The following is a 15,156-nucleotide window of genomic DNA, read 5'->3' as shown; positions in this document are numbered from 1 at the left end:
ACCTACCAAATACGTCAGAGACATCGTTGTTCAGGCGCGCTTGTCAGCTGACCGATCATAAATCACCTTTTCCAAAAGCAGTGACTCCTATATACTTTTTTAAACGCCAGTGCAGACAATCGCTCATCAATGGGAGCCGCTGGTCCGTCTTACTCAAGGATTTGCCTTGTTGCGATGCCACCTAAAGGGTGCGCCCGTTTATGTGAGAATGCAGTGTCACTCTCATATATCACGCCCCTGTCAGTTATGTCCCTTCGTGCTGCTGCTTTGTGGACTGAATTCAGTAAAACCACACAGTGCTCGTGTGCCACATTTTAAAGGCAGCTCATTCAGCAGCGTCGCAGTGATGCGTCCCCGTTGATTCCGTTGATAGCGCGCATAGCAATAGAAACGCAGGAGCGTCATTTCAAAAGACCGCATCTCTTAGAGCCAGAGTTACCATCAAAATAGTTATCATGAGGGATGCAAGATTCCACGGCATAGGAAAAAAACAACTGGAACAAAATCACAGCATATCCACGGAGTGAATGATGATGAGTGGGCGAAGCTGCGGAGGTTCATCGGTAAACCGTGAATCTTCCGTGAATTCTGCCCAGTACATCATCACCGACGTGAGATCGGGCGCGTTTATACTAAAGGTTCGATGAGTTATGACGACTTGCAGCTCACTTTAATTTTACATGTACGCTGTGAATTTTCATTGTTTAGAAAACCATTGCTTTAGAAAACATCTGGCGTCTTTCGTTAAGCAGCTGGCGTCTTTTCGTTTTGCTTTAGAAACATCTGGCGTTCTTTCGTTTTGCTTTTACAAAACATCTGGCGTCTTTCGTTGGTTTATTTCGTCAACCAACGGCGTTTTGAACAAAATTTTTATTGTTTAATCACGCACAGGAGAAATCTCACCAGGCACTACCTTGGAGGTAAACAATGGCTGCTAATGGGAATGAGAGACAGAAGAAGTCGGCTTTTAGCTAACACTTACACTTCTACTTCTACTAACGTTTCCTACTGGAACATGCCAATGGCTGCTAACCCTTATGAAAATGTGAGACGAGTTCAAAAAGAAAGTCTAATGACTTCTGACATTTCAGTCATTTGACGCTCTAATGTGTCCCTTTAGAATTTTGTAATGTACTTGAAATGCCATTCAAAAACATATTGGCCAATTATTCTGATGCGTATTAACATGTGATAGTCTGATGTGGATTAACATGTGATAGTCCGATGCATATTAACATGTGATAGTCTAGTGAGCATGAAACGACCTTTGACATCAACACTAATTTGATTCTCTAATGTATTTCTTCAGAATTGTTTTAATGTACTCATAATGTCATTCAAAAACATATTGGCCACCGTCATTCTAATGTGTCCTTATGAGTGACTTTCTTGTGAGTATGAAACATCCTGTTTGCGATGACCCTCGGCCAAGCTTGTGCTTCGTGGCCAATGACATTCATAACATTCCTGAAACGGAACTATTACAGTGCATGATAAGATTTATGATATGTCCGGATGATAGTACGGAATCACATATTAGTTGTGCCTGACAATGTGTTTGCTGGTTGATACACATGCAGCCAAGCATCATACAAAAGTGCATGTATGCACCTTCTACAACACTTGTGCTGTACAAAGACATTTCTCAACAAAAGAAAATGGATAAAAACATTTATTGACTGGGAAACATGCAGAGGTTAAATGAAAGAAAAATATGGTGTACACCTGTCATATCTTCGTTTCGTTTAATCTGTCTACTTAACATTGATGACAGATTGCTTTTGATGCGCAGGGTCCTTGTAGGGAATCCATGTATGTGTATCCATGCATGTGTATCCTGCACGAAAGATCGCAGTAAATATATAAGAGTTGCAAAGAAAACTTTATCCAACACATCGTGCACCTTAGAACACTTAGATGTACTGCTAAGGCCCGTGCAGGTAGTTGACAAAAACACTTTTGTGAAGTTAGAGTTAGTCAAAATTGCATCTTATATCACATTTCCAATCGAAACTTCCAGCAAATCCTGTTAGAAAACAGGAAAACAACACAGAAGGTCAAGTCCAGCATCTAGTATACATTAATGGAGTTACGTCTAGGGTCTTGTTTCTTTGATCTTAGAATTCCCTCAAAAAAGGTGCAATAGGTTCATGAGCAGGCGCAACATGTCCAAGCTTTTTGTAAAGATTGAAACAAATGCCTACCATAAAATGTAAACTCGACCAGGCTCACAGGTAGAACGCCCCCATCTTCTTCTGCAAGCTGTCGTCTGCTTCAGTTCCACGCACAGGTGAGATCACCGGGTACATATGTAAAGGATACCAGAAAACATTCATGAGTTGGCGCACCACACAGATCTTACAGCTCACACACAATACATACAATGTATTCAGGCAAGTCTATGTTTATATACCAGCAAGGGCCTTGAATGATGGACTCAGATTGCGCTATAAGAACAGGTATAACCTGAGCAACGGCTCATGGCAGACAACTGTAATGGTGCCATTGCAAGCCGAACTTTCAGAAAGTTATGTACTTAGTAAACACTATGTGGTTGGAGAACGCAGATTACCATATAGGTCATATGACGGAAATTACATCAGCTCTGCTACACAATATAAAATGCATAAATTGATAAAATAAGAGTATGTGTGTATCATGTGCACACTCCATAATGCCGAGCTTTACATATTGTATTATATGATCAATTTGAGCTGTTTAGGAAAGTAATTCTAGTCGTGTTAAAGCCAATCAATGCCTGGAATATCGGTTTGAATTTGTAGTGCTGCAAGCCATAAAAAAAACCGTTAACCACTTTTGTCAGCCTTCTCTAAACTTCTGCACACATAGTTACATATGAGAATTTAGATTTGTTTCCCCTAATAATTACTTCATAAAATTAAAGTAGCACTCTCACAATGAATGCTACGTCTTAGTCACACAACCTGCAAATAAGAGCGCTTTTTCAGTTTCATGCTCCCTTAAGAAAAGCTCACAAAAGAAACATGAACTTTAGATAAGCACATAATTGAGGTGTGCTGTTGCCACCTCAGCACAGTGGATAAAAAGCTCTTGGAACAGTGCTGCTTAACCATTACAACAACTTCTGTTAATATAAACCAGTATGGTTCAGGAAACAATATAACGACGGGAAAAATATTTCACATCATTTTTCTCAAACACAAATATTGCAACAAAAGGCACCTTGCCAAACGCAACTAACTGGCATATTTGTCTAGAATTGATAATTATAAACATCTCGTGCTACTTCAAATTAATGTACATGTGTTAGTACCAGAATATAACGTAATTCACTGACTTGTATCATCTTCAAGTGGGTTCACCCAACGCAAGTTCGTTTCTCGTAGCAACGACCTTGCACAGTCAGATTAAAATCCTAACCATAGTGCAACTAACTTCTAACAAAAACAAGCGCGGTGCAGTAGTCGCGGAGAAAGCCACAAACACACGCCACTGCAGAGCACCGCGCGCGCATGTGCAGCCGCAGCGTGTTTTGATATCTTCCTCCCCGCGTACTACATGCCAATTATTACTGAGTTTCCTGAAGAGTTACTTCATTTGTACCTGCATCATGAGAAGGCTAGGCGATAAACGTTATGTTTAAAGCAGTTTTATTTCCGAAGTGATAAGCCATCGTACAAGTAGCTTCAGGCGATGATCTCGTGCAGTATACAGCTGTAGTCGATTTCAATAACTTTCGACGACGCTAAGAAGTTTACTTACGGAATCACAACTGGGCTACAAAAAATCTTGCAAATGATTCTTATTTCGGTTTACGATCGCTTCTGAGCGGCGGAATCCAAGAACGGGCCACTTTCTCTCCTCGGTCGCGGCCGCGTCCCGTCTACGAGAAAGGGCCATGCTGGCCATGCTCTCAAGCACTGCAGTCCTCCCCTCCTTCCTCACCTCCCCCACTCTGGTCCCCTGCGCCCGAAAGGACAACGCGAGTGTGACCCTCCCTGCGACACACATCGCGCAGGCGTCCCCAAGGTCATCCAGCTCCCGGAGAGAAGCGGCAGCGGCGCTTTTGTATGCCCCCTCCACCCTCGCACTCCAGCAAGCGGGAAGCGGGCGGGCCGAGCGACAGGCATTCTTGGAATTGCTCGGGCTCCCTGCCACAACGGTGGAGGACTTTCTCTTTCCTGCACGTTCAAAGCTGCAAGCCCTGCGAGCCTTCCTCGAGTTTGCGGCTTCTGCGGACCTCGCCACCTTATAGACGAGCCCTTTGGCTTCGTGCTCCCGCCTTCGTGGACAAGACACACTTGCCACGCTAATCACTCCTTCTATCTTCCTTTCTTCTATCCTCTTTACTTCCCCTTCCCCATTCCTAAAGGCGCTGAGCCGTGCCCCCACGACGGGAGGCAGAAAATAGCGCCCCTTTTCATTTCTTTCACGAATCACTCTCTCTCTTGGAATAATCGAACAGCCAAGGAAGAAGAGCGCAATTACACGAAACGCTTGCGTTACAGAAGCGGAGTATCGCGCAAAGCAACGCGCCTTCATCCACCCGTTGCAGTTGTAGGTAGTGAACACACATGGTGAATGCTTCATACAACCGTATAAAGTGCACAGAAAGCATTGAGCATAGCGTAAAACATACCTGTCTATCATCCTTCCTCTGGCCATCATCCCCGCAGAGTGAACACACCGCCCAGACGATCACACTCGGTTCCTGCGTAAAAGACGTCATGTAATGAAGTAACCTAGCTGTGTAATTCTGAAATATTCTAGACCTTACCAAAATCAGGCATCCACTGCGCACTCTTCAGCTTTACAGTCCACAATGTACCGTACACTCGGCGACAGTCTTGTCAAAAGGCTGCTGTACGTCCGCACTCGCCGTCAGTTACGAGACTAGGACCTAGATCGTCTTGGAAGGTACACTTGATATTGAATCACGTAACCAACGTGCATAATCGATAAACGTGGTAACGAAGCATTGTAGAACACAGCATGGCACACACACAAACCGCGCGCACCCGTCAAACAACTAAAGCGCCCCCAAGGACAACTTTTCTTGGCAATGAAGGGAAGGCTGGGAAGGCTACGGGGGCGGAGCTACTGCACATGTATTGCTCCGCGAAATAGTCCGGTTCGGCGCGCGTTTCGAATTTAGTTTTGGTTTGTGAACCTTCCGTACCTCATGTGACGGCCATTTCATTGTTCGAGCGGCCGTCTCAGGCTTATACAGCCATTTGCTACTGAAATTCGTCAGAAGCTCCCTCGGCGAGTCGTCGGGAAAGCTGGAGGGTGACGAGCGCTCACTTGAAGACGAAGGCGCTATTTTGACTGTGAGGTGCACGTAAAAGGTGCGACGTTTTCACAAGTGCAAAAACGCGAAATGACGCTGCTTAAATCAGAACAAATATAAATATCTCCTTGGTGCGTGCTGACCCTCTCTTCAAACAGCGCTCCGTAGAAAATAAAGCAATGTTGTTTTTATTTGTCACTGTACATACAAAAAAGTGTATTTATGGCTTTTTTTACACCCGTGTGTGCATGTTGGGAATGTGTTATGGCTGTTCGATTTTGTTATACAACTATACATTTTGTTTTGGGGAAATGAAAGTTAGAAATGGGCAGTTTTCAAACTCGCATCCCAGACGATGGTCATCTCTGAGTCCTTACTCAAAATAAATGCTTTTTAGGGGCGAAGCTCCTTATAGCGGCACCCGTTCGTCCCTCGTAGCGTAGTATGTAACCAGTCTTACGCTTTGACCTGCAAGGTGGTGCCGGTGGGAGATTTTTCCTGTGCGTTGTTGAACAATAAAAAATTCGCAGCGTTAGCTAAAAGCCGACTTCTTCTGTCTCTCATTCCCATTAGCAGCCATTCTTTACCTCCAAGGTAGTGCCTGGTGAGATTTCTCCTGTGTGTGATTAAACAATAAAAATTTTGTTCAAAACGCCGTTGATTGATGAAATAAACCAACAAAAGACGCCAGATGTTTTGTAAAAGCAAAACGAAAGAACGCCAGATGTTTCTAAAGCAAAACAAAAAGACGCCAGCTGCTTAACGAAAGACGCCAGATGTTTTCTAAGCAATGGTTTTCTAAACAATGAAAATTCACAGCGTACATGTAAAATTAAAGTGCGCTGCAAGTCGTCATAACTCATCGAACCTTTAGTATAAACGCGCCCGATCTCACGTCGGTGATGATGTACTGGGCAGAATTCACGGAAGATTCACGGTTTACCGACGAACCTCCGCAGCTTCGCCCACTCATCATCATTCACTCCGTGGATATGCTGTGATTTTTTGTTTCAAGTTACTGCCCTCTCCCGTGGATAGAAAGAGGTAGGGATTATGATGGGAGGATGAAATGGGTAGGGTGTGATAAGCGAAACCCAACGTTGCACACAGAGGAGGTGAATGGGACAAGGAAGGAGTGAAGGGAGAGAGGTGTTGACACCGTGGAGAGCGGGAGAGTCGCGTGGAGACGACATTACGAGGGGGGCGGGGCGGGAGAAGGATGTACGCGACGTTGGGCCAAATCGAACTTTGCTTGTCGGCTGCTTCTGGCCAGCGTTGCAACAGCGAGGAGAGATAGAGACAGTAGTTTGAGGTTGGGAAAAACGCTTGTCCGCGTATCTTTGCAACCAACAACATTCTGTTTTGGACATATATGTAAGTGCACCATGCATAAGAACAGTCCCTAATTTTTATCACAACAACAACGAACTTTTTTTTTCTGTACGTCACCCACTGTCCACAGTTCCAATTCTTCTCCGCCCCCCAAAATCCTTCGCGACGCCGTGCGGGTAATTCCCACTCTCCTCCGTTAACTTCTACTGGAAAAATGGGCAACACGGGCCCCTGAGCGAGTGTTCGCAGTGTCACTTGATCATATCTGTTCATATTTGCATATGTGATCGACTCATGCCTTTTAAAAATAAGGAAATGCTTACTTCTATATATACGGCAGGTAATATAATGTACCTTGCTGCGGTCCTCAGCAATTCTTCGATCGCCGGTGCATGGGCGATATATGTAAAATATTTACGCATTCTACTGAAACACGATATTTGTGCACATTGCAACACAAATTGTTTATTGCTTGTAGTCTCTGAAAGACGAACTTGTCTATTGTGATAAACTGATTTTACGGTGGCGATTAAGGCTTTTTAACTTCTTTGTTGTGATGCGCGTTTTGACATTAGGAACAGCAACTGAAAGTCTGAACACTTCAGTCACCAGAAATTAAAGTGCACATGGTCATTTGACTCTCCGATGTACACTTAATGTTAAACGACATTAGGCTTTGCATGTCTAATGTCTGTCTAGTGACTCATTAGGAGCGCACCTAGTCGACACTAGACACTCAAGACTCATTTTCATAAGGGAATTGCGAATGAGAGACAGAAGAATTCGGCTGTTAGTTAACGCGCACGCTGCGAATTTTTTATTGTTCAACAACGCACAGGAAAAATCTCCCACCGGCACCACCTTGGAGGTCAAAGCGTAAGACTGGTTACGCACTACGACTACTACGACTACGACTACGACTACGAGGGACGAACGGGTGCCGCCTTAAGGAGCTTCGTCCCTAAAAGACTAAAGCCACTTTCTCACCTGTGACATCTCAGAAAACGGCGCAGCGGGCAGCAAGTCCCACCACCTGGCGTACGCCGATTGAGTTCTTTTTTTATCTTTCTTTAACTCTTTTTTCCTTTTCTTTACCTCTTTCGATACTGCCCTCTCTCCTTTTATCCCTCCTTCTAACCCTCACATCACTTCTCCTCAACCTCCCTTCTCTTTGCCGCCCTTGCTATGCCGTGCTGTGCATGGCGATGCAATAGGTTACCCCCTCAACTACATCTTTCCTCCTCCTTTTTCTCCTCCTCACGCTAACTTCCCTGTCGCATTTTCTTGCTATACTATGCTATACAAGGCTATATGCCATGCTTTATCCTCTGCCCTCATATTTTCCTTCCTTCTCGCCATCATATCATTCCTCCTCACTCTCTTCCATTTGCCCAAACTGCTATAAATACAATGCATGGCTATGCTATGCTAGGAGCTGCTTGGCACATACCCGCTTTCTCACCTCCTCCTTTCCCTCCTCTCCCCTTTACCGATCCTCCGCACCCTCACTTCTCTATCCCAATCGCTTGCTAAACTTTACTATACAAGGCTATGCCAGGCGATCCCCTCTCTCCTTCTCCTTTGCTACCTCCAATCCTCGCGTAACTCCTGCTCACCCTCACTTGCCTTTCTCACACCCTTGCTATACTCTTGTATACATGGTTACGCTATGCTTTTTGCTAAAGCGTACTATACAAGGCTATGCATGTTTTTCACTTGTGGCGACGTGACAGCGTCCGACCTTGAAGTGCCATCGTCGCTCGTTTATTGTAGAGACAAAGGCGCATGGACGAGGAAGGAGGCGAGAGGCCGAAGAGGAGCGTAGTCCGCGGCGTCCAGCCAGCCGAAGTACCAAAGCGTTCCAAGCGCCTCGTAACTCGCGCATCCCGAGCCACATGGCTCTTTTGGGCAGCCAGCCGGCGAAGACGAGCGCGGCGCCATATCGCACCCCCCCCCCCCGGCCCTTTACGCGATTTCCGTGATATATACAAGAGAAAAGCTGAGAGGAACCGTACTCTGTTAATGAGAGGTAGGTCTGAAAAATTCGGCAGATACCACCCATTGTGGGAACTGATGTAATGCGAAGCAGTCAGCTAGGAGTGGCATACACCGCATTGTTTGTTTCTGAGGCAAATCAAGGCATTCATGACGCGAGCGTACCATGACCGTGGCACGTAAATCATGCCGTACATGACTTGCATGTCCCGAGTTTCATGTGACCACCTGTTACTTATGTTTGTGATTCAGTCATGCCACGCTATACCAGCTTGGTATATATACATTTAACAAAACGGTCGTGAGCGCCTAAAGACCGTGTTATGTAAGCCATGCCGTACATGGCATGGTTTGCGTCTTACTGTCAGTGTCACCTTCTTCATAAACACTTGTCCCGCCATACCTATTTTGGTATGTATCAAACTAACGAAAGAGCCTCCAGAGCACCAAGACCGTGGCATGCATATCATGATTTTCATGTTACGACCCTCCATTTATGTTATGTGTATACTCACGTCACACCATACATATCTTGATAAATATCACGTTAGCGAAACGTCTGCGAGCGCACCATGGGCGTGGCATGTAAATGATGCCGTACACGACACACATGTCAGGATTTCCATGTTACCGCCTCCACTAATTCTTGTCGTACACTCATGTCGAAACATACACATTTTGGTGTATATGAAGCCGGCAAGGTGGCCGCGAGCGCACCCTGATCGCGGCAAAGAAGTGATGCCGTACATGACATGCATATCATGGTTTTGATGTTGCGATCTATCATATATGTTCCTCACGCAGTATATTCATGCCACATTAATTTTGGTATATCTCACACTAGCGAAATGGCCATGAGACCACCATGACCATGGCATTTAAATAATTCCTTATATGATATGCACTTCATGATTTTCATGTCTTCTCATTTATGTTCGTGGAAGAGTCATGTCACCCCACACCAGTTTTGGTATATGTAAAGCTAGGGAAAGTCCTGAACCACAGCATGAGTGTGGCATGAATATCATGCGGTACATGGCTTGTATATCATGATTTTAACATGAAAGTGTTTTATGGCGGGGTCCACCGAGGCCTTCATGAGGTATTTAGGTCACCGAAATACGTCAGCAAATTGAACGCCATCAACTGGCAAAGAAAACATCCTACAAAGAAAAAGTTCCGTTGACAGGAGTCGAACCCATGACCTCTCGGCTCGCGAAGGTAGCTGGCGGGTGTTTAGCACGCTGAGCTACCGCGAAACACATAACGGAGGCTACATGAACGCGTCTTTTATCTTTGACGCTTTGCTCTCACAGAGCTCTTGGATAGGCGGATGGATACTACGAGCGTCCCCTTTATAACGGGGCGGTGACATGTGTGCCACCAGGCACGAAAAAAAAACGAAAGAAACGTTCTGTTGCTACGACCGTCCCATTTGGCGCGTTTCAATTAAAAGGGTAATTTCGGCAACGCTCTAACACACCGTGAGGTGGTGGCTTTAGCCCAAGCTTCGCTCGTAGCATCCATCCATATCGAAAAATAGCTCCTTGACGCTCGCCTGGCTCTCTGTCGCACAGCGTTCCCCGCTCGCCCTGTGAGAATTAACGGCCAAGCTAGAGGGCAGACACAACGCGCATGGCGTTTCGCTTCGCGTTTCACGACGCTTTGGAGGAATGTATTTCGAGAATCAGTGTTTATTACGCGATTGCTGATGCCATAATTGCGCGAGATTCACCACATGCGGTGTCCAGTTATATGTTAAATCATGATCTTGTGCGTTAGTCGTCGGCCCGGATATGGTCAGCAGGCGTCAACGTGACTGCGTCCGCATTAAGCGGTGCTATATTTGCCAAACAACAGTAGACATTGTACAAGCTGTCATACACCAATGCACTATAAACAATCACCTGCTTCTGTGACGACACGTTTTCACTTTCGTGTTATACCGATTCCTATGACAGAGAGATCACTCATCTTTTTCATGTTGCCGCCTGTCGTTTATGTTTGTCATAGAGCCATGCCACTCCTTACCAATTTTAGTATATGCCAAGCTTGCGAAACGGCCACGATCGCATTGTGAGTGGCATGTAAATAATGCCGCACGTGACATAAATATCACGAGTTTCGCGTAAACGCTTGTCGTTTATGTTCGACATAGAGTCACGTAACGCAGTGCCAAATTTGGTGTATCAAGCTAGCGAAACGGCCGCAAGCGCACCATGAGCGTGGCATGTAAGTCATGTGTGCATTGCATGCATATCATGATTGTTGTGTTACCACCTGTCATCTATGTTCGTGACACAGAAATGTTTCACCACACCGGTTTCGGTATATTTCCACTCCATTAAACGGCCGCGAGCGCTCGAAGACCACGCCATGTCCTGACATGACCTGCATGCATGTCATCATTTACACATTAAGGCCTGTCACTTACGTTCATTATACACTCTTGTCTCGCCGTACCAAATTTGGTATATATCAAGCTCACCAAGCGGCCACAAGAGTGCCAAGACCGTGGTATGTAAATCATGCTGTGACCTGCCAATTGTGTTCGTCATAGTCATGCCACGTCATACCAATTTCGGTACATATTGTTACGGAGATGAAGTGAAGGAAAACGAAGTGCTGGACAGCCTGACTGGCGCGCGAGTGTGCTGGCCAGCCAGCTTGACTCGTCTACCAATTCTTCTTTGTAAATAGACATTTTATATACCAAAACAACCCCGTATCAATATATTATTAGCGAAATGGCTACGAGAGCACAATGTCGTAGGCGGCTAGATAGTTACGCTCAATGTCCGGGAAATTCCCTAATTCTGTGCATTTAAAAGGTCCATATAGAAGTTATAGTCGTCGGGTGAAAGAGGTAGGCTATCTGCCATTTTCGACAGGCAACATTGAAAGCCGCGGAGCGCGCCGACCAGATGCTGCGAACAGCAGTTCTGGAAACCCGTCGAGATCTTTGTGACCACGGGTGTCGGTCACACGAGTAACTGTAACGCCATGCTGGAAGAACGACTGTGCAACGTGCACTGAAATTTCCGAAGGGCAGAAGACTAGGCGATGGGCATGCGCGTAGAAGAGTGACGGGCTGGCTGCACGAGCGTGCGGTTCACATTGATGGTGCCTACCCTGACACATCTCTGTCGCGTGCCGGAGGAAACGACCGTGCACTGAAGCGGCACTGATGATAACAACAGCGTCGTCCAACCTCGTGTGGGGAGCGTCATGGGTTTAAAATTCTGCGACGCTGTCCTCAAAGTTGCTCGGCAGCAAGTCGTGTATCACAGGACGCTTGGACTGTGACGAGTGATGAGACGCGGCGTATGTTAATATAGAACCGCCTTGGACAGCCAGCACAGATCTTGGGAGAAAGGTGGCATACTGATCGCCTGCATGCTTCGTCGGCTTCTCAGGAGCAGGTGGCTTCACGACCGCCTGAGCTGACGCCTTGTCTGCAGTCCTCATATTGGTAGCAGTCTCACCGCTTGTGCGCGAGACGTCAGTTGGCCTGCTTCGGGCGATATCCGCGGGTGGTACACGCGAGCACGTGAGACATGCCGCAGGGTTGGATATCGTACGTCAGCAGGAACGTGAAGGCAGGCTCACCGATGTCTCGACAGATATCGACTGCTCATCCAAAGGCTAGACATCGCATAGCGCACGCTGCGCGGCGTCAGGTGAGCCAGCGGCCGAGGAAAGGTTGCCAACCTCGTCATGGCAGCAGGGCGCCGGTAGCGTTGCACTCGAGCACTACTGCGAGGTGGACTGCGTCGAGGCTGAGGTCTACAGGAACGAGGTAAATGCCGTGCATTTCATCAAAGCCTTGCAAAACTGGAGCACGGCATCTAGTATCTCGTTGCATGGGTGAATGCAATTCGAGAAGTAGATGAGGCGTCCTTTGAGGTCACGTCCATTGTTTATTGTTGCGCCAAAGGCCGAGAAATGAGGCGAGAGGCCGAAGGCGGCAGCGTCCAGCCAACCCAAGCGCCAGAGCGTTCCAACTGCCTCGTGGTTCACGCATCGCGGGCCACGAGGCTCTCTTTCCGTCAGGCGTGGAGCTCGCCCAAGCCGGCGTGGTGCTACACCCCCTTCCCTCCGCTTTTCCCTACTCCTCACTATCACATCGCTCCTTACCACGATTTCCTTTTCCAACCTTTGCTATACTATACTATACTATACATGGCTAGGCAACGCGATTTTGCCGAACTATACTGTACAAGGTTACGCCATGCTATCCCCTCAATCGTTATCGTTTTATTCCTCCTTACCCTCACTTCCCTTTCCCACCCCTCTTGCCATAGGGCTTAAGAGCGAACAGACTCGGCTCTTAGAGGTGAACGGACGAAGCCCCGAAGTGTGGATGCCAGTTGCTCTTTGCCGCTCCAGCTGGAGTGCGCGTTGTGTTCGAGAATTCACGATGGAAGTTGACGGGGACGGTTTGGTCAATTTTGGGTAAACTGACTCTTACCTTTTTGTCATGAAGAAAATTTCAACACCGCGGGAATAAACACGAATGCACGAAAATAGAGCTGACATGTACAAGCGCTGACTTTCAACTGATTTTTATTCAGAAAATACACACGTATGTAGTGAAAATTGCGCAGCTCAAAACAACATGCCACGGCTACCGCGCATGATCGCTAACACGTGGCGAAATAAATAAAATGAAGCCCACACAACTTTTTGTGTTTATTACCACGCTGTTGACGTTTTCTTCACGGTGAACTACCAAGGCCTAACGGGCTTTTTTTTTTAGTAACGATGCGAAAAGCTTTTCTTTATTGCGATCGCACCACATGCGCCTGTCCCTCTTCATCGCGTGGTACGGCTAGGATTTATAATTCTGTGTCACAGCACCCTTGCCTTTAAGCACAATTATGACACATGTTGGGGGCTATTTCACGTGTACTGTCGACGACGACGAGGTCCAGGGGCGTAGCCAAGGGGGGGGGTGGGGGGTGGGAGGGTTCAAGCCCCCCCCCCGAAATTTTTCAGTTTAGCCTGCATATATATACACGTACACATACAAACGCACGCACGAACATGCATAAAATATGGCTGAACCCCCCCCCCCCCTCGAAAAAAATTTCTGGCTACGCCCCTGACGAGGTCGTTGCGGTGGGCCACATCACTATAGCAGAATTTAACTGCTAGTGCCCTGCAGTGTCGTCTCTTACGTGCGGCTCTGTCGACGCCGTGCACGTTATCGCATTCGTGCTCCAACCTTACGTGCTTAGCAAAGCCCGAAAAAAGTCTGCGTTAAGTTCACTGACAAGAAAACTATAGCAGAATTTAACTGCTCATTCCCTGCAGTATGATAATAAAACTTCAAGTTGTTCAGATGTGGTTGGTCGCGACGTGTATCGCAATTGCTTGTATCGCAGTTTTCGAAGCAGCTTCTCCTAATCAAATATACCCTGCAGCTACTTAAACTTTGTCAGTATGTAACATATCAATTATATCTGGCAGACGGATGAAAAAATGCCCCCACCTCCCCGGAGGGAATCGTGAGGAAATGCGAATGCATTTCTTGCGCCGAGAGTACACGGCGTAGTAATTTTAATGGCGTAAAGCTGGACACATCGACGCACTCAAGTGTCTCCCTTTTGAGCGCCTCTTTCAACGAAGGCTTCCTACGTGCGTTCGTAATCACCTCAGGGATGTTGCCACCACCTTTAATGCAGCAAAAACGCGTTTAGAATGCGCTGTTTTCAGGCTGTGCCAAGGCAGCAGAAACGCTACAAACGCATTTCAAACGCACTGCTTTGAGGCGGTGGCGCAGGGAGGAGAGAGAGCGAACGGCGAGAGAAGGAGCGGCGAAGCACTGCACCTACCCTCTCCACACACGCGGGAACTCCGCCGAGCCAATGCCACCTAGAAAAAAAATTGCGCCGACCGAGCTCCGCGATGCGAGCGCCCTCACACGCCAGAGCGCGCTCCTCCTCTCCACTCACTCTCCGCTACTTCGCCCGCACCACCTGGTCCGCTTGCTAGGGGCGAGGATAAGCGCGTGCGCCCGCATCTGTTGCTATGGGAGAGGGAGTGAGAGCGGAGAGGTGCGCGGACAACGCCGGATGCCTTACATAGCCCGACTAAGAAATGCATTCGCATTTAAATGATTGAGAGAACAAATATATCAACATGAGCAGTAACGATAAACCCTTTCGCGCGTGTTCCTTCATCGCTTACATGGTCCGTCCGTTTTTAGCTCGCGAAACGGCATTTCTTACTCCGTACGATATCATGCACAAACCGGACTAGTTTCAGTGCTCATGGTCATACTTGCAATATTGAGAACGCTACTCCTAGCTTGGTAAGCGTGACGGCGCAAACTACAGTAAGGTTCGGGGTCTCTGGTCGAAAAGGACTCGCACCTAAGGCAAAGAAACCGGCATTCACAGGGCAGGTGGTGAATGAAGGATGTAGACCGCATTGCATGCGTGGAGACTCGAATAAATTTACTTGCGGAACTACGTAAAAGCATAAGCAAGTCATGACTGGCAGCCCCGGCAAAGCGGCCACGATCTTTCGCGGACTGCAATGGTGATCACGCA

General features: G+C 47.1%; 1 long non-coding RNA gene across 1 annotated transcript; it reads right to left on the bottom strand.

The window, feature by feature from the left end:
- Nucleotides 1-1,670: 1,670 nt before the first annotated feature.
- LOC125758934 (uncharacterized) lies at nt 1,671-5,152 on the bottom strand. Its single transcript, XR_007416481.1, has 4 exons — nt 4,760-5,152; nt 4,622-4,693; nt 2,205-2,269; nt 1,671-1,837 (listed from the first exon to the last, which is right to left on the bottom strand). It is a non-coding gene; the product is annotated as an uncharacterized LOC125758934 (long non-coding RNA).
- Between the last annotated feature and the right edge of the window lie 10,004 nt (nt 5,153-15,156).

Source organism: Rhipicephalus sanguineus, chromosome 6 (genome assembly GCF_013339695.2).
Source record: "Rhipicephalus sanguineus isolate Rsan-2018 chromosome 6, BIME_Rsan_1.4, whole genome shotgun sequence".
NCBI classification, from domain to species: Eukaryota; Metazoa; Arthropoda; class Arachnida; order Ixodida; family Ixodidae; genus Rhipicephalus; species Rhipicephalus sanguineus.
The sequence above is the reverse complement of the archived record's forward strand: the minus strand, read 5'-3'. Positions and strand labels throughout refer to the sequence as shown.